Below are 21,450 nucleotides of genomic sequence, written 5' to 3' on the forward strand. Positions count from 1 at the left end.
AGTTTTATGTGCATGAAAAAAAGGTTAGCTGCAAAGCCTGCCCCTTCTATGTGCATCCTGCACCATGGGATAAAGGAAATCCTGTACAGCAGTATGTGTGATGCTCAGTCTTATGCTGTACAGTGTGATCTATTATGCAGAAACATCAGGCTGACTTGTAAAATTCGTAGTTAGGCAGAGGTACCGTATGTGTGTTAGATCACATAGGCATGTCAATGTTAATCACTGCATTACTGCAGTGACCTGATAGCTACTCTCCATTCTTCCCATTAACCAGGCTAAGCAGGTTAAAAAAGAACCACTAAGGGACATGTGACTCTTTTGCTTTCTAGTTTTAGGGTAAAAAATCTCAAACTGGTGTGAGAATAAGGCCAAAAAACTACATAGTATACAGGAGACAATAATAATATATATACTGCTCAAAAAATAAAATAACACTTTTTAATCAGAGTATAGCATCAAGTCAATTAAACTCCTGGGATATTGATCTGGTCAGTTAAGTAGCAGAGAGGGTTGTTAATCAGTTTCAGTTGCTTTGGTGTTAATTTAATTAACGACATGTGCACTAAATGGGCAACAATGAGACAACCTCCAAAACAGGAATGGTCTTAGAGGTGGAGGCCACTCATATTTCTTTCCCCTACTCAACTTTTCTGACTGTTTCTCAATAGTTTTGCATTTGGCTAGGGTCACTACTGGTAGCAACTCCTCCATCAATACGTGCCATTGCCAGAAGATTTGCTGTGTCTCTCAGCACAGTCTCAAAAGCATGGAGGTGATTCCAGGAGACAGTCAGTTACTCTAGGAGAGCTGGACAGGGCCGTAGAAGACTCTTAACCCATCAACAGGACCAGTATCTGCTCCTTTGTGCAAGGAGGAGCAGGATGAGCACTGCCAGAGCCCTAAAAAATGACCTTCCACAGGTCACTGGGGTGAATCGAGCACCAAGGAGCTAGATTTTCCTTTGCCATTGAACACTAGAATTGGCAGGCCCACCACTGGTGCTCTGTGCTTTTCACATATGAGAGCAGGTTCACCCTGAGCACATATGACAGATGTGAAAGGGTCTGAAGAAGCCGAGGAGAACATTCTGCTGCCTGTAACATCGTTCAGCATGACCAGTTTGGTGGTGGGTCAGTGATGGTCTGGGGAGGCATATCCATTGAGGGATCCACAGACCTCTACAGACTAGACAATGGCACCCTGACTGCCATTAGGTATCGGGATTAAATCCTTGGACCCATTGTCAGACCCTATGCTAGTGCAGTGGGTCCTGGGTTCCTCCTTGTGCACGACAATGCCTGGCCAGAGTATGCAGCCAGTTCTTTGAGGATGAAGAAATTGATACCATTTAATGGCCCCCACGCTCGTCTGACCTAAATCCAATAGAGCAACACTGGGACATTATGTTTCCATCAATCTGACATCGCCAGGTTGCACCTCAGTCTGTTCAGGAGATCAGTGATGCTGTGGTCCAGATCTGGGAGGAAATACCCCAGGACACCATTTGTCGTCTCATTAGGAGCATGCCTATATGTTGTCAGGCATGCATACAAGCACGTGGGGGCCACACAAACTACTGTGTGCCATTCTGAGGTTGCTGAAATTTCAGCAAAATGGACTAGTCTGCTGCATCACTTTTTCACATTGATTTTCAGGGTTTCTTTGAATTCAGCCCTCTGTAGGTTGATAATTTTGATTTCCGACAAACGATGTGGCATTCTTTCATTCCTAACACATTACCCAGTCCATATCAGTATAGATATCCAGCATGATATTTTTCTCCATTGAGATCTGATGTGTTCTTAAAGCGTTCCATTAATTTTTTTGAGCAGTGCATATATATAAATACAGTATATATGTATACAGTATCTTACAAAAGTGAGTACACCCCTCACATTTTTGTAAATATTTTATTATATATTTTTATGTGACAACACTGAAGAAATGACACTTTGCTACAATGTAAAGTAGTGAGTGTACAGCTTGTATAACAGTGTAAATGTGCTGCCTCAAAATAACTCAACACACAGCCATTATTGTCTAAACCCCTGACAACAAAAGTGAGTACAACCCTAACTGAAAATGTCCAAAATGGGGCCAAAGTGTTAATATTTTGTGTGGCCACCAATATTTTCAAGCACTGCCTTAACCCTCTTTGGCATGGAGTTCACCAGAGCTTCACAAGTTGGAGTCCTCTTCCACAGATGCTCAATAGGGCTTAGGTCTGGAGACATACTTGGCCAGTCCATCACCTTTACCCTCAGCTTCTTTAGCATAGCAGTGGTCATCTAAGAGGTATGTTTGGGGTTGTTATCATGTTAGAATACTGCCCTGCAGCCCAGTCTCCGAAGACAAGGGGATCATGCTCTGCTTCAGTATGTCACAGAACATGTTAGCATTTATGGTTCTCTCTATGAACTGTAGGTCCCCAGTGCCGGCAGCACTCATGCAGCCCCAGACCATGACACTCCCACCACCATGCTTGACTGTAGGCAAGACACACTTGTCTTTGTACTCCTCACCTGGTTGCTGCCACACACACTTGACACCATCTGAACCAAATAAGTTTATCTTGGTCTCATCAGACCACAGGACATGGTTCCAGTAATCCATGTCCTTAGCCTGCTTGTCTTCAGCAAACTGTTTGTGAGCTTTCTTGAGCATCATCTTTAGAAGAGGCTTTCTCGGACGACAGCCATGCAGACCAATTTAATGCAGCCTGCGCTGTATGGTCTGAGCACTGACAGGCTGACCCCCCAACCCCGTCAACCTCTTCAGCAATGCTGGCAGCACTCCAAGTCTGTTTCTCAAATACAACCTCTATATATGGCGCTGAGCACGTGCACTCAACTTCTTTGGTAGACTATGGCGAGGCCTGTTCTGAGCAGAACCTGTCCTGCTAAACAGCTGTATGGTCTTGGCCACCGTGCTGCAGCTCAGTTTCAGGGTCTTAGAATTTTTTTTAGCCTAGGCCATCTTTATTTAGAGCAACAATTCTTTTTTCAGAGCCTCAGAGAGTTCTTTGCCACAGGGGGGGTTGACTAAAAAAAAATGCTTTCTCCCGCCTGCAGTAAACCCATGACATCATCTCAGCCTAGGAAAATTCAACAGACTTTAATGATAAAATGTGGATATTTTCTAGAAAAATACTGTATAAGGTATATTACGACATGCTAGGAAATTGTTTCTGCAGACTTGTAAAGTTATTGGAAGGTCCACTTTAATATAGTATAATCGTTACTTTTGTGTTTTTTTTTTTATTTTTAATCAAGAGAAATGAAATCTGAATAAATAAAATAGATTATTAAAGTGGCAAAATGAGCTTGATAAACATGAGTTAGAATCATATTATAAAAAAAGAAAAATCAGTCCTACACACATAAGAGATAACTGGCTGTTTATGACATATTGATAAACAGAATGTATTTAACAAAGCACACTAATTATTCATCAGGTTTGTTGTTTATTATAACATAATTATTTATGAACAGGAATACAGTATATCTAGCATGTACTGTATGTGCCAAAATCTTTTTGAAGATGTAATAATTACATTACAAGCTATCAACTTGTGTGTTTACTGTCAGTAGAATTTTCTACTCTGTAGCTCTGTAGCTACAACCAGATACACAATTTTGGTGCTTCTTTTTTTCCTATAATGAGCATAAAAATAATCATACCTATAAAATGCGCAAAATGAGTCTCAGCTGGAAAGTGGAAGGTATCCTTCATTTGATATGCTGTAGTAATCACTCCTTTGTGCCGCTTTACCACTACTCATAAATGGTACTCATACTCCCTGGCTCTTCTCATAAAATGTGTTGAAAGAATATCAAGACATAAATAGGACTCCAAAGTGCATCAATCTTCCAAATGCTTCTTTAAAACAGCTTTATACAATGACTTACAAGAACAAGACAGCTGGTATGTGGACACTTCTTAAAACTCCATTTGCAAAATATGTCAGTCTATTAAGTAGTCTACTGTTGCTTAATTTTAGGACCACATTAGGAGTTGCATAACTTTCAATACCCTTGATCCAAATGGAATTATGTATAATAGCTAAAACATCAGTTTAAACTGATAATATCGTTAAGGTCTTTAAATTAATAAACTTCTAACTTAAGGAATAAAATGTAACTATCTATTAAAACCAAGCATTTAGTGTAGGTTATGTCTTTGTTGGGATTGGGACCTAAACTATTGGTTTCTAATCATTTTTAACTACAGCACAGACATAAAATCTTCACTAGAAGCTATTATTATTTTCAAGTTTAAAGTGGAACTAAAGAAGTGAAGATTTTCTGTGTTATTTAACATTCACATACATTAACCGTGCCTTAGCAGTACCCTGGAAAAGTACAATTTGTCTTGTATTCCTTCTAAAAAATAACAGTGCGCTTCTTGTGTCTATAGCCTCATAGCTGTATTTTATGCAGTGTGAGATAATCTAAGGAGCTAACTCTTAGGCCCCTTTCACACATGCTGTCCGTTTGTCCGTTTTTCATCCATCCGTTGACGGATGAAAAACGGACATCAATGTATCTCTATGTAAAAACGGATGACTACGGATGATCATCAGTTAACATCCGTTTTCATCCGCTTCCGTCAATGTCCGTTTTTTTGAACGGATGAATGCCCTATTTTTCAACCATCAAAAAAACTGATCGGACGAAAAACGGATGACAACGGATGAAAAACGGATGACAACGGATGAAAAATGGATGACAACTGATGAAGAACGGATGACAACGGATGAAAAATGGATGACAACGGATAAAAAACAGATTACAATGAATGAAAAATGGATGACAACGGATGAAAAATAGATAACAACTGATGAAAAACGGATGACAACTGATGAAAAACGGATGAAAAATGGATGAAAAACGGATGGAAAACTGATACATTTTGACGTGACTGAACTGAAGAACTGAACGGACCGTATGTGTGAAAGGGGCCTAAGGCTCCTTTCACACAGTAAGTCCGTCAAACGGACTCCGCTTTTCTCAGCAGGGGATCAAGCCGCCGATCCCCCGCTGAGCAGGCAGATGACAGCTGTGTCTCCGTGCTGTGTGCGGCATTTGTAGAGAAAATGAACAATAATGAATTAAACCTTAAGTTCACTCTTAGTTACGACAGAAATACAACCAATTTCCTTGATGTTCAAATTGGCCATACCTTGAATGGTCGCCTCTCTAGCACACTATATCATAAAAGCACAGCCGGAAACACTCTGTTGCAGGCTGATAGCTTCCATCCTGTACCCCTCAAGAACTCAATCCCATTCGGACAGTACCTGCGGCTACGCAGGAACTGTTCCAGTGACGAGTCATTCAAAAAAGAGGCCGCACTCCTTCAACATAGATTACTCACAAGGGGCTACAGCAGGTCTTGTTTGAAGAGAGCGTATAAAAAAGCCTTTGCTAAAACCAGACAAGAACTCTTGTTCAGCCCTAAAAAATCTACCAACCATACCACCCCGGACGGTAACATTTCTCGCATTATTCTACGCTACTCATGCCAGCACTCCACAATCTGAAATATCATCAATCAACATTGGTCCATCCTAACCGATGACCCAAAAATTCAAAGATTCATTCCCCCCATGCCTGCCATTACATTTAAGCGTGCTAGTTCATTGAAAGATAAGCTCACATGCAGCGAATACCGTGACAATAGCAAAAAACATTGCCCCACCACAGGCACTTTTCCATGTGGACACTGTTCCCACTGTCCATACATAGAAAAGCGAAAGATTTTTAAACTCCCCAATGGCGAAGTGTTTGTACCTAAACATTTTGCAAATTGCCAGACAAAGGGGGTTGTCTATATCTTCCAATGTGAATGCAACGCATTTTACATTGGAAAGACTAAACAAGAGTTCCGGAAAAGATTTTCGAAACACGTGTATAATATGGAAATTGGGAATATGTATTTACCGTTAGGGAGACATGCCGTGGTAGCACATAATAGAATAATGCCCAAAGTCACCTTCGCCGCCTTGGAACAAGTGCATGTTCCTGACCGTGGAGGTGATTGGAATAGACTCTTATTACAACTGGAACAAAAGTGGATTTACAGACTACGGGCAACCGTAGTGCCAGGCCTCAATGAATCCATTTCATGTGTTCCTTTTCTGAAGAGCTTTACCTCTGGTAAAACACAATAAAAGCACAAGCTCTCCCAATATGTGTTATCCGAGACCTTGCTAGCACTCCCTTATGTCCCACTCTTTCTTTTCTTCTCCCTTTTGTCTTGGCTGTGAAATATTCTTTGTTTCTATCTCAGCCAAGGAGGTTTTCAAATCTTCCCTGTATCCTCTTTATTTATCTATTTTCCAGGGTTATATTCAAAAAATTGTTTGTAATAACATTCTTGCCCATTTAAAGTGATGCCTAATACTGTATGTGGTGTTTCTGTCCATGACATTTTTTCTTCATGATTCTGTATATATGATTATTATTATCAATTTATGCATATATATCTATATTTGTGCATTGTATTTTCTACAGGATTTCTTCGGAGATTCTGCTCATTTCATACACTTGTTCAGGTTCCCCAATAAATGATTGAAGGTATGGTATCATTAGTCCAGACTTTGGCAAGGTTGAGGTATCCTTTCTTTTGTACTGGGACCTTCCCCCGCTGCCCAGCGTGGTTGGATTGGGTCACTGCATGTCTCCCAGCATGGGGAGAGATTCGGTCCATATGACCGTCTCTCTGTCTCCTGTATGGCAGGCTCTAGCCACCAGAGGGAGCATCCCCATGCTGGCGCCGTTCCGGATCCCAGCCGCCCCTTCTCCTCCGATGCGCAGGCGCGGGCTTCTCTTCCTGCTCATGCGCACTGGACCAGTCGGGTCGTCCTGGTGACGGCGGACGCCGGCGGGAGGCCAGCACCTCCCCTTCCGGAACGGCAGGGGGATTCACCTGGTTCGCCATTGCGGACCATGCTGACCCCACTGATGGAGGGCACCTGTGGCTTTCCATGCCACAGGTATTTAAGCCAGTCCGGCTTACATTGGCACCAGGATCCATCCTCTCCACGCCAGACCATGGCGGCGGAACGATTGATACGGCAAACATAGGGTAAGTTAGGCGGTTTGAGCTCCATTTGGTATGTGATGTTTCTTTCTCTCCACATTGTATGGTCTATTCGACTTGCTCACCTCCTTCTATTTTATCTGGGCAATGCGTGCTTCTCTCGGCCTGTTCTGGCATGTGCAGGTCATACTTCCCCACTCTCGTTTCTTCCACCTTTATTCTCCCCCACGTGGTTTCTATCTGCCCAATATTCCTCTGCTCTCTTCTACTCTTCCCGGTCCCCTCTTCAGCTGATATCTGGCTTTGGCTTTGTGGGCTCATTATCATCACCCCCTTTTTTCAGTTTCTGGCCCACACATCCTTATTTCGGCTCCAGATTTAGCTCACCGCCCGTCACTTCCTTTTGCTGTTTCTAATGGAGAAATCCCAGCTTATTAGCAGGGATCCTGTCCCAACAGAGCTACACATTTGTGAAATATGATATGAAAAACATATATTCCTTAGGTGCCTTTTGCCCTCTGTGGCGATCAGACTCTGGTGAGTCCTTGTAGACCTGCATGCCCATCCCACCCCGCATGGAGCAGGAGACTATACCTTTGCCAAGTCTGTGGATCCATTACCCATCAATCAGCTCCCTGGCTCCCAGCCGCTTATTGCATTAAATGGTAAAGCCACACACCAAGATGTCCTAATAGTTATATCTCTTGTTTGATTAAAAGCAATGTGTTAATGTTGATATGCTTTCTTTAGATCTCATAAAACCCCCCCTGAAGAAGACCATCTGTAGGTCGAAACGCGTCGGGTCTGCTTGCCCCCAACCCCCTTTGGGGTTTCGGGGTATCTTCTGTGTCATGTGTAACAATTTTGCAATGACCTTGTTATTTGTTATTTGTGCATATCTTTTTGCAATGAGTTCATTATGTGATTGTACTGCTACCAGGAGCTCTTAAGATACTCCCCCTCCGGGGGCTGTTTTTAACAAATTTTGTATGTTATATCACTTGTCACTTTTCCAAGTTTTTTCTATTAAAATGATTTTTACTACATTTGACATTATTTTTGTCCTTATACGTTTAATTTTATGCTGCCAAAAAACCCGCTGGGGGTTTGATGCCTCGGCATCTCTTCATGTTTAGAATCATTGGGTGAGCAGCCTCTCCATAGCCAGTGTACTCTATTTAGCAAATAATTTAATTTGGAAACTATCATTTTTATGGCCTCAATATGCTCAGTTGTTTGTAATAGTGAAAGACTTAAGGTGCTGGGTTAATGATAATCAGAGATATATCATTTAATTACTTTCACACCTTTTATTTTAGATATCTAAGTGGGGTTTATGCAGCATTAGAAGCAAACAGATGTTTGGTGGTTAATTTGTGTGCCTTGAACTCTGAAATTATGTCTATGGCAATGGTAACTCTACATTCAGTAGCAAAATTCCAGATAAAAATGGCAAAAGTTTTGCTTTTGAGTTCTAACAGGGTTATCAATACAAAGTCTAAGATGAACAAGAAATGGCCTAAATTTCTGTAGGTGATATCATAATATACTGTCTGTGGAGAACGTAAAGCTATTACTAAATCAAATGCCTAAAAATGCACTGCTTAAAATAATGCAATGACTACATTTTACTGATGCCACACTACATACATTTAGCCAGTTAAACATTTATCCAAAAATAAATGACCTACAAAATTTTGCTAAAATTTACTCTTCCATCCAGTGTAAAAGAACATTCTGCATATCAGGTGCCATGGAAAAATGATTAACGAGCTGACAGTCTTTTTTTAGACATGTCCTATGCTAAAGTTAGGTTTCTTGAATTTTAGGTGAGTAGCCCAGAGACATCCCTAGAGGTTATTGACTGTAAAACTTTAATCATTAGTACCTTAAGGATGTTTTAGTCTCTACTGAGTAAGGTATGAATCTCATGGGTGCTTTTTTCTGACTCTTGTTTTGTGCCTTAAGATACTGCAATAATTAAATAGTAACTTCTAATGCAATACTAATAAAGACAAGATTGAGAACTTGGAGCATATATGAAATATTTAATGATTCTGACTTGATATGCTAATTAAACCCACACACATCTTAAAAAAAACAAAAAAAAACAACACATAGATTTGATATAAATCTTGCAATTAACAATTAAAGGCTTATTTAAGCCCTACCCACAGTATAAACAAACATACACTAGGTATGTGATCATCAGTCAATCTGGTAGGGATTTATGTGTTTTAAAATGAGAGGTTAACATCTTTCAAGAGCAGTCCAAGAGCAACATTCAAAGCATAGTAATGCAGAGCCACTGACTTTCAATGTTCTGACTATTCTAAGTGAGAAAAATTGATGTCTATCAATGCTTGTAATAATCAGTGTTGGTTAAGTAGTTACTGGTAAACTTTTGTTATTATGTGTGCATTGGTTATGGCATCGATGGGCTTCCTCTTCATACTCTGCCCCTCTTCTTTTTTGCTATGAGCTAGAGCCAATTTGGAAGGAAAGTGAACATGCACCCTACCATATAAACATCTCGCTAGACAGAAAAAGGGTATTATGTTATATGATGTGCACTAGGAAGACTAATAGGGGAAAGTACCTTAAATACCACTCAACTTGATGCAAGCACAGTCATACTCATAACAATGAGCCTTTCATTTGCTTTAGTTAAAGGGTAACTCCACTTTAGTGGGGAAATAAAAATTGCAAATAAAGAAAAAAACAATATAGCGTATACAATTGCGACACAAATCATATTGTATTTGAATGTTATTAAAAATTATCTTTCATTTTCAATCTGCAGCTGTTGTATTTTCAGAAATTGCAATGCAATATGGCTACCTGGAGCTGTTTTGTACACAGAATGTGTACTGACCACACCCAAGAAACATCATTTCCTGCTTGTGTGATTCGCTCTCCAATTTTTACAGAAGTCTACTTAAGATTCAAGTCAGATTTCTGGCACCCCCTGCAACAAACATGTCATTTTTGGTGAGATACTCCCAATAAGAACACGCCTAAAGGGATGCAGGCCCAGCAGATTTCCTCATTAGAGCCCTGCAGCTGCCACAGCTGATAAATAATTATGAAACCACTTCCTTTTGACCCACTCAGCACAGAGGCATAAACAATGATTTCTTCAGAATAACAAAGGGTAGGAATCTGCAACAAAGTTTGTTAAAATCCTTGTAATGTACAGAGATCACCCAGAGGGTAATGCTTTTTTCTCAATAAAAGTGGAGTTCTGCTTTAAATATAAATGCGTCACTGTTAGGAGCATATCCACAAGTATTGTAAACTCACCCAATTTCAGCATCCATCATGTACCCAACACATGATCTTATTATAGTCATGTGATAGTGAGGGATTGTCCTCTCCAAAACAATTGTTATGCCCACATGGGATAATCAAATAAGTAATTATTTACAATGTTTCTATCTTTTTTTTTAATTTTTTTTTATGATGTTTGATTGAGAAAGAAGGAGAATAAAGTGATGGATGAATTTTGTGAATTAACATGGCTCCAACCTCTCTGTGGTATTTACGCGAGTGTTGCAAGACTTAATGCCACGTGTGCATTAAACAGTTTGTCTTGTTACATCCTTTATGACTTGATGGTTTAGAAGGGAATGCTTGGCAGGCATTGATATTCCTATAAGTAAATATTAGGCAGCACTCCAAACAGCTAATGCTTTGATTTTCATATATTTATGAAAGAAAGCATCATGTACAGATAAAACAGTACACCAGAGTACATGCACTAGATCTACCTATTTTTACTCCAAAACATTGTGATTTCCACCTCTGCCTGATCCTGAATATTCCCCATGTATGTTGAAGGTTTTTTTATGATATTTATCCATGTGTATTGATGTTTAATAATTGCTGTACTATTAGCCTGGATTTTCTCCCTGTTCTAATGAAAGTGCATATGTTGATTGTAGCTGAGAGTTTGTCCATGTCTAGATAGAGAAACTTCAGGGAGACCGTGTGCATGCACTCTGGTATACTGTTTTTCTGTATATGTTGCTTTCTTTCATAAATATATAAAAATCAAAACGTTAGCTGTTTGGAGTGCTGCCTAATATTCACCTATAGATTGTTATTCCTGGGCCTTTTTTGAGGAAGTCCAATATATGCTTCCAGCACCCATATTTATGCAATAATCCCTTTATTCACCGATGTTCTAATTTGGATGTTTATTAGCTTACCTTCTGTTTTACACATTTTTAGGCATTGATATTCCTGCCCAAATATGCCATATGAACATAGCCTTAAAGCCTGCACTTAAATATAATACATGTATACAAACACATATATTGTATATAGATACTTACACACAATTAAAATCCAATTTCAGTTTCACATATTGGTGGAATGAGCAAAATAAATATAGTAACAATATCCTTGGGGGATCATCCCAAAAATTGTAACTTCAAAAAAATTAGGGATTCAAGTGTGGCCAGGTCCATGAAACATGTAGCCTGATTTGAAAATGTATTGTCAGGACACATATTGTTACAACATTACAACTATTGTATCTTGCTGTTTTTTTTTTTTGTATTTACTGAAAGTTTATATTTTCCACAATTTAATATATCTCTTTAATAAAAGCTTATTTGATTATTTTTGTTTGTTTTTATGGTGTTTTAAGTATCTCTATACAGTAGCTCACAAAAAATGAGTACACCCCTCACATTTTTGTAAATATTTTATTATATCTTTTCATGTGACAACACTGAAGAAATTACACTTTGATACAATGTAAAGTAGTGAGTGTACAGCTTGTATAACAGTGTACATTTGCTGTCCCCTCAAAATAACTCAACAAACAGTCATTAATGTCTAAACTGCAGCCAACAAAAATGTGTACACCCCTAAGTGAAAATGTCCAAATTGGGCACCAATTAGCCATTTTCCCTTCCCGGTGTCATGTGACTCGTTAGTGTTAAAAGATCTCAGGTGTGAATAGGGAACAGGTGTGTTAAATTTGGTGTTATCGCTCTCACTCTCATACTGGTCACTGGAAGTTCAACACGGCACCTCATGGCAAAGAACTCTCTGAGAATCTGAAAAAAGAATTGCCGCTCTACATAAAAATTGGCTAGGCTATAAGAAGATTGCCAAGACCCTGAAACTGAGCTGCAGCATAGTTGCCAAGACCATACAGTGGTTTAACAGGACAGGTTCCACTCAGAACAGGCCTCGCCATGGTCGACCAAAGAAGTTGAGTGCACGTGCTCAGCGTCATATCCAGAGGTTGTCTTTGGGAAAAAAAACGTATGAGTGCTGCCAGCATTGCTGCAGAGGTTGAAGAGTTCAGCCTGTCAGTGCTCAGACCATGCGCCGTACACTGCATCAAATTGGTCTACATTGCTGTCGTCCCAGAAAGCCTCTTTTAAAGATGATGCAGAAGAAATCCCGCTAACAGTTTGCTGAAGACAAGCAGAATAAGGACATGGGCTACTGGAACAATGTCCTGTGGTCGGATGTGACCAAGATAAACTTATTTGGTTCAGATGGTGTCAAGCATGTGTGGTGGCAACCAGGTGAGGAGTACAAAGACACGTGTGTCTTGTCTACAGTCAAGCATGGTGTTGGGAGTTTTATAATCTGGGGCTGCATGAGTGCTGCTGGCACTGGGGAGCTACATTTCATTCAGGGAACCATGAATGCCAACATGTACTGTGACATACTGAAGCAGAGCATGATCCCCTCCCTTCAGAGACTGACCAGCAGGGCAGTATTCCAACAGGATTCCAACCCCAAACACACCCCCAGATGACCACTGCCTTGCTAAAGAAGCTGAGGGTAAAGATGATGGTCTGGCCAAGCATATCTCCAGACCTAAACCCTATTGAGCATCTGTGGGGCATCCTCAAACAGAAGATGGAGGAGCGCAAGGTCTCTAACATCCACCAGCTCCGTGATGTTGTCATGGAGGAGTGGAAGAGGACTCCAGTGGCAACCTGTGATGCCAGCGGTTTAGACATTAATGTCTGTGTGTTGAGTTATTTTGAAGTGACAGCAAATGTAAACTGACTACTTTACATTGTAGCAAATTGTCATTTCTTCAGTGTTGTCACATGAAAAGATATAATAAAATATTTACAAAAATGTGAGGGGTATACTTACTTTTGTGAGATACTGTATATGGTTTCCTGGAAGGCATAATTAGAGTCCCTTTTGGATTCCTCTGTTTTTGTAGTCACATACAAATACACATGCACAGCACATTTATACATACTCACAAATATATACACGCACAAATCTCTTTTCCTCTAGACGTAATGAGTGCCCCTTTGTCCTCTATGATGACCTTAAAATTAATAACTCAACAACAAGTTTACTATATGGACCTCTACAGTATCTCACAAAAGTGAGTACACCCCTCACATTTTTGTAAATATTCTATTCTATCTTTTCATGTGACAACGCTGAAGAAATTACACTTTGCTATAATGTAAAGTAGTGAATGTACAGCTTGTAAAACAGTGTGAATTTGCTGTCCCCTCAAAGTAACTCAATACACAGCCATTAAAGTCTAAACCGCTGGCAACAAAAGTGAGTACATCCCTAAGTGAAAAAGTCCAAATTGTGTCCAAAGGGTCAATATTTTGTGTGGCCACCATTATTTTCCAGCACTGTCTTAACCCTCTTGGGCATGGAGTTTAGCAGAGATTCATAGGTTGCCGCGGGAGTCCTCTTCCACTCCTCCATGATGACATTACGAAACTGGTGGATGTTAGAGACCTTGCACTCCTCCACCTTCCGTTTGAGGATGCCCCACAGATGCTCAATAGGGTTTAGGTCTGGAGGCATGCTTGGCCAGTCCATCACTTTTACTCTCATCTTCTTCAGCAAGGCAGTGGTTGTCTTGGAGGTGTGTTTAGGGTCGTTATTATGTTGGAATTCTACCCTGCAGCCCAGTCTCTGAAGGGAGGGGGATCATGCTCTGCTTTAGTACTTTACAGTACATGTTGGCATTCATGGTTCCCTCAATGAACTGTAGCTCCCCAGTGCCGACAGCACTCATGCAGCCCCAGACCATGACACTCCCACCACCATGCTTGACTGTAGGCAAGACACACTTGTCTTTGTACTCCTCACCTGGTTGCTACCACACACACCTGGCACCATCTGAACCAAATAATTTATCTTGGTCTCATCAGACTACAGGACATGGTTCCAGTAATCCATGTCTTTGGTCAGCTTGTCTTCAGCAAACTGTTTGCGGGCTTTCTTGTGCATCATCTTTAGAAGAGGCTTTCTTCTGGGACGACAGCCATGCAGACCAATTTGATGCAGTGTGTAGCGTGTGGTCTGAGCACTGACAGGCTGACACCCAACTCCTTCAACCTCTTTAGCACTGCTGGCAGCACTCATATGTCTAGTTCCCAAAGACAACCTCTGGATATGATGCTATACACGTGCACTCACCTTCTTTGGTTGACCATGGGGAGGCCTGTTCTGAGTGGAATCTGTCCTGGTAAACCACTGTATGGTCTTGGCCACCGTGCTGCAGCTCAGTTTCATGGATTTGGCAATCTTCTTATGGCATAGGCCATCTTTATGTAGAGCAACAATTCTTTTTTTTCAGATCCTCAGAGAGTTCTTTGCCATGAGGTGCCATGTTGAACTTCTAGTAAGCAGTATTAGAGAGTGAGAGAGATAACACCAAATTTAACACACCTGGTCCCCATTCACACCTGAGACTTTGTAACACTAACGAGTTACATGACACTGGGGAGGGAAAATGGCTAATTGGGCTAAATTTGGACATTTTCACTTAGGGGTTACTCACTTTGGTTGCCATCAGTTTAGACATTAATGGCTGTGTGTTGAGTTATTTTGAGGGGACAGCAAATTTACACTGTTATACAAGCTGTACACTCACTACTTTACATTGTAGCAAAATTTCATTTCTTCAGTGTCACATGAAAAGATGTAATAAAATATTTACAAAAAATGTGAGGAGTGTACTCACTTTTGTGCGATACTGTAGAGGTTCATATAGTAAACTTGTTGTTGAGTTATTAATTTTAAGGTCATCATAGAGGACAAAGGGGCACTAATTACGTCCAGAGGAAAAGAGATTTAATCTCCAAATACGGAAAGGTTTCTTTACAGTAAGAGCTCTGAAAATGTGGAATAGAGTCCCTCAAGAGCTGGTTCTGGCCAGCTCAGTAGATTGTTTTTAAAAAAGCCTGGATTCATTCCTAAATGTACATAATATAACTGGGTACTAACATTATTAGGTAAAGTTGATCCAGGGAATATCTGATTGCCTCTCGGGGGATCAGGAAGGAATTTTTCCCCTGCTGTAGCAAATTGGATCATGCTTTGCTGGGGTTTTTCACCTTCCTCTTGATCAAATGTGGGTAAAGGATTGTGTACATGGGATTGTATGTTTTTTTTTTGGTTGAGCTAGATGAACTTTTTTTTCAACCTCGCTAACTATGTAACTAAACTGACTCCTGTGTACAGGATTAAAAACACTAAAGGCAGGAAATTCTTAAAATGCAATAGCTGATTGTGGTCGATATCTTGATGTATGCCTCACATATCGAAATCTATTTTTTATCAAAATACATGTGTCAGAAAAAGCCAAGACTCCCTATTTTGAGTAATATTGAATTCCAGACCTGAAACCAAATATATCAGGTAGAAGCAGAACAAATGCAGGAACTCACAGCCACTCTCATATATAGCAAATATATTTGTTACCAGCAAATAAAATAAAATAAAATTATATATGTATGCTCTTTCAATCAGCTTCATGAGAATATTTGCATTTGTGGAAATGACGTGTGAGTTCATGGCTGCACTTCCTATCGGTAAGTAATCAGGGTTCTCCAAAACAAAAAATGTTTTTAAATACCATTTAAAGATAAAAAAACATAGGTTTTGGGTACAAAGTATAATTGATACTTCTCCCAAAGTCTCCTGCAGGCTAGCACACAAGCTCATGCGGAATACATGTGTAAAAGTGTGTTAAAAAAAAAAAACAGTTGTATCACAAATCTATGATCTAGTCTTGCATACTAATATGATCAAGTTTTTATCAAATTAAAGAGTTTACAGTCCACATTCTGAGCCCATTCCCACCATGGTGGATCTCTCATGAAAGTTAATAGGGTCCTTGTGGATTTCAGGTAGTATGTACAATAATTAAATGTTAATATGCCCAGCCAATAGAAAGGTTTTAGCTCCTCCATCGTATAAGTCTTGTTGCAATTCTCCAAGACAACCATCCTAATTTTCTGCTTTGTAATGTCTGTAGGATTAGATCTTACTGTACAAATATGCAAATGCACTTCTCAATCTGACATTGCTCAAATGCACAGTATACTGTATACTCTATTTATTAACAAAGCTGCTTCTGGATGTATTTATGCACAACAATAAAAACAGTAAAAGCCTACAGTCTATTAAGTGTCCCTTATAATGTCTTTGCCTTAGCCACGTTGCTGAGCAAGAAAAGGAAAAAGGCGCCTCAGTGCAGCTAGTGATACTTTATTGCACACACAAACTTAGCAAACTTTCAAGATAGATTGCATGTATCGTCATGGCTCGGAGTCCCCCCCCCCCCTCTCTCCTCCTGAACCATACCAGGCCACATGCCCTCACAATAAAAAAAAAAAGGAGACCCATTTTTGACAAATACTTTATTAAAAACTATAAAATTATTAAAAATTAAAAAACTGTGTCCCCTGATGTAAATCCATCCTCAATAACGTTGCCTGCCCACCGCATCACCGACCCGGGCTAAACGTGTGTGTGTGTGTGTCCCTAAAGATGTTATGCTATTTACCTGTTGTAAACTTGCATGCGAGAAAGGACAACACCTTAATTAAGTTCCTTTTTGCAGACTTTAAGGGACTTTACTAATTTACAACAGGCTGTTTCACTTCCTTCGTTATCTCTGTCTCCGCTTCAAAGACGCTGTCTTTAGTTATGCAATAACGGTGGCCATCTGTTCAGGAATGGACAATTTGCTTAGGATATGACCTTGCATACCTAATGCCCCATTCAAAAGAAGGAAACCTGGCATAATAACCCTCCCCCCCCCCCAGAGGAAGGTGCTAGGGAGGGGTAAATTGTCCAATCCTGGATGAGATGTGCCCAGAGGTAGGAGAGGGGCAAGATAGCTCCACTAATCCGGATGGTCCTATGCAAGTCTTTAAGAGATATTATTTTAAGTCTAAAACAGAGATGGTAGAAGGAGACATCCACCTGACCTGGGGCCCCATACCATACTATAACATTGGTAAATATCAGGACATCTCCTAGCACTTACATGTATATATGCTTGTCCTATGTGTTGTCTGTCTTGCTGTTTGTATCCATTTAACCTATGATTATTTTTTTCCCTTTTCTGTACTATAGATAGATTGATATGTATTAATTTAGGCCTCCTTACTATTTACCAATACATTCTGTTGTTGTGTTAAAGCTTTCACTCATGGTCAAAGAGCTCTTATTACCCAAACCATATCTGAGATATAATAAATCTCAAAAAATATAACTTACGGGTAACACCACCTATGCACCCCTGATTGGTTGGATGGGGTTCCTGGCATGGATTGCTACTCTATCATCTCGCACTGTAAGGTGGGGCGGTGTTGCATGCCAATAGAGTATGGGGGCAAATACAGGAGACTGCATGGCGCATTGAGTGTAATTCTGCATAGATGCACCTGCAGTATTTGGAATAATTAAGATGCATTATTGTATATATTGGTCCAATCTGTGGTAAATCTCTTTCCTTCTCTGCTTGTGTCAGGAGCCACTCATCCTATGCCATTGTAAATGAGGCAGACTGACAGATTACCCATATGCTTCTACATCTAGGACACATTGAAATACTGCTATAGGGTTAAGGAATAGACAGTATAATACTGCTTAAAGAATATAAATGTCAGTAAATGTGCATTTTCTTGTGCTTTAAAATTGCAGACCTTAGATTGCATCAAATAGTATGATATATCCAGGTGTTTCCTCATTGCTGTCACCTCTGACCAGCATTCTTTGTCAATCAATTAGGAACCCATTGCTCGGTTCAGCTTGTACCTGATAGATCCTCTTACTTTTGACTTTAGAGATGCAAAACCAAGCCATTGTACTAAAGAAGGAACATCAGCAGTTTTGCCATGAAATATATAGCAGTAGTGATTCAGAGCATCAAACAAACTGAAATGACACAAGGCAGCTGCAAAGGACTGGCACATAAAAGAGAAAGAAAACAAAACGAAAATATTAATAAGGCAGTCTTCTGTAAGAAACTGGAGCAAAAAAAGAGACTCTTTCTTTCTTGGGGAATAAGCCTTCTGCAAAGCATGGACTTTGTTCTTTGGCAGATATTGCTGCTTTCTAAATAAGTCACTTTATGCCTTCTGGTTGCTAAATAGTTATGCTAAGTTCATTTGTGCCTATATGCTAAATTCAGACAATAGAGGAAGAACACTTTTAATAAAACTTGTATTTCATTATGCATTCCCACTTAAATGTGCATAGCATCTTCTACAAAGAATTAATTACATTTTGGATCTCATTTAGGTTTCTTATGTCTGTGTAATGTTTTTCCCAAAGTAGTTTTCTTCAAGGCGGCGCAGGAAAAGGGGATTATAATATAGGCTGCTGTTCATCAAAGGAATAAAATTAAAAGTCAGAATTTTTCCCTTAAATAATTTTTTTTTTTCTTGTTTATATCGCATCTGACTTAAACAAATGACTGCTCAGATTTTTAAAGATATTCCTCTAATCACAGTTCTCTCTCTTTCTCCCTCTCTTTCTTTCTTTCTCTTTCTCTCCACAGTCCTTGAAGGTCTCTCTGACTTCATTTTTATCATATGCCACTAAAGCCATGGCTTTTTATCTTCATCTTCTGGCTCCCAGTTCTCTCGGGTCCTTTTTTCCATCACTATGCTATCTTTTCTTTGACCTTCCCCACAGACATTTTTCTGCCAGGGTTTCTCTCATAAATATTTTTCCTGGCACCAACATGACAGCATACATGTGGTAGTATGCTGCCATGGATTGGCACCAGGAAAGGAATATTATGGTAAATATTTGATACAATTTTCAATTTTCCAACATGGCAACATACTACCACATGTATGCTGCCATGGATTGGCTAGACGAGGGTGCACTTCCCTATGCACCAAAAGGCAACTTAATCTTTATTGTAAATCATAGGGTATGAAAATGACCATAACAGGTATACCTATAGTAAAAAAAGTGTAATAAACACTGTAACATCCCACAAAGTCCAGTATTAATCACACTCAGAAGCCCTGAATATGCTTCCACATATCAAATATTAATTGCTTAATGTCCACGATACATTTGCATGAAAAAAAACATAAGTGACGGAAGTGAAATATTGTCCATATACTGCTATATGACCAGGTAAGTGTGACCCCAAATAGGTCCAATATATTCAATATGACTTGACAAACGGTGGTACTCCCAGTGCCTGTATGTATAGAAATGGACTATATCCTTCACCACACCTCCAGTGCACCCTGTAGCAGTGGGCACTCACCAGATATACAGTAGAAATCAGGCTCTTTATATATTCACTCCAAGACATCCTCAGCTTCTAATGGCCAGTAATGAATCATCAGATGGTACTGCCTCTCCCAATCTAATCGGAAGACGCTGACAGCTCGGTCAGCCGGTCCCTCATGCCGGCACAAGCTGTTAAATCCCCAGAGTCACAGATCGGCTCTCCTGGTCACTATCCTCTCCGCCTGCCGCACTCCGCCCTGTACCACAGCAACCACACTGCTGGGAGCAGTTTTGATACTTTTACAGCAGCTGCTATCAGCGATATATAATGTTATGAATTTTATGTACTTTAAGCACTATAATATTGGCCTTTAGCGCTGGGTGAGTGTTTGTCGGTCTTTGGTCAGCAACCACTTTTCTTATAGGTATACCTATAGGGTAATGTCAATGCCACTATGTATGAACCAACATTCTATCTCTATGTGGTAATATTTACATCTACCAAGTTCAATTGGTGAAACTTCTCTTGATTTACACATATCGACAATATGAAGGTTATTATACCCTCTTACTTTCAATATAAAGGCTCCAGGTCATTTAGAGGATTTATAAACTCAAGGTCTATTCACTAACACCAACTGGTATTTAGAGATGGGGGTAAGTCTGTTTCTCCTCCCATCTATTGGCTACATAGAAAAAGAGAAAGTATGCTAATAAATAAAGTAAATCCTTGGATTGCCAGTAACTTGGTCTGCGAGTGTTTTAGAAGCTAAGGAAGTTTTATTTAGAAATATTAACTTGGTAAAAAACGAGGTCTTGCAATACGAGTAGCGTCACGTAGCAGCTGAGTTTAAAAGAGAAGAGAAATCCCATTCATTGAGAGCTCTTAATTAGCACTACTGAAGTCGCTCCAACTTTAGAAACATTTCCTGAACTACTTCAAGGCGACTTCTATCTGACTTGTGCCCATAGACTTTAAGGAGGGTTTGTGAAAAAAAAAAAAAAAAAAACGCTTATGCTCAAAGGAGTTTAAAGAAGCCCAAAGAAGCTCAATAAAAAACATGCACAAGAGCACAAAAAAAACACAAGCTTCTTTAAGCTAAAATAAAAGCTCAAATGTCTGTAAAAGCTGCTTTTTTTTCTTTTGAGCTGTAGTGTGCATGAGCCCCAATTAAGATCTAAACCTCATCTTAATTGATTTGATTTGGATCTGACATTACTGGAAGATTACCCAGGCAATCCCTGAAGTTGTCTTGAAGTCAAGTTGCTATATTCTTTTTATATGGACTATAGACTGAAGGAATGAATAAATGGTTGTGGAACGAATCATCTAAGTTTCCTTTATTTCTTATGGGGAAATTTGCTTTTATATATGAGTGCTTTGGATTACAAGCCCGTTTCTGGAATGAATTATGCTTTCAATCCAAGGTTTTACTGTACTGTCTTACTGAAGATATGGGCTCTCTGTCTTCTGCCCTATGAAAATATCTATCTCTTTGATATGTAATACGGGTACACTCATCCATGTGGATACAAACCACCACTGATGGACGAGTACCATACCAAATATACTCGAGAATAAGCCGACCCGAATATAAGCCGAGGCCCCTAATTTTACCACAAAAAAAATGGGAAAATTATTGACTCAAGTATAGGGTGGGAAATGCAGCGGCTACTGGACCCAACTGGACCACCACCAGACCCAAAACAGGAGATGCAAGGCTGTGAGCATGGTACAGGAGAATTCAGTGCTGCGGGCATGGTACAGGAGAATGCAGGGCTGCGGGCATGGTACAGGAGAATGCAGGGCTGCAGGCATGGTGCAGGAGAATGCAGGGCTGCAGACATGGTACAGGTGAATGCAGGGCTGTGGGCATGGTACAGGAGAAT

The sequence above is a fragment of the Pelophylax lessonae genome, assembly GCF_965119305.1.
Source record: "Pelophylax lessonae genome assembly, chromosome: 2".
Classification (NCBI taxonomy): domain Eukaryota; kingdom Metazoa; phylum Chordata; class Amphibia; order Anura; family Ranidae; genus Pelophylax; species Pelophylax lessonae.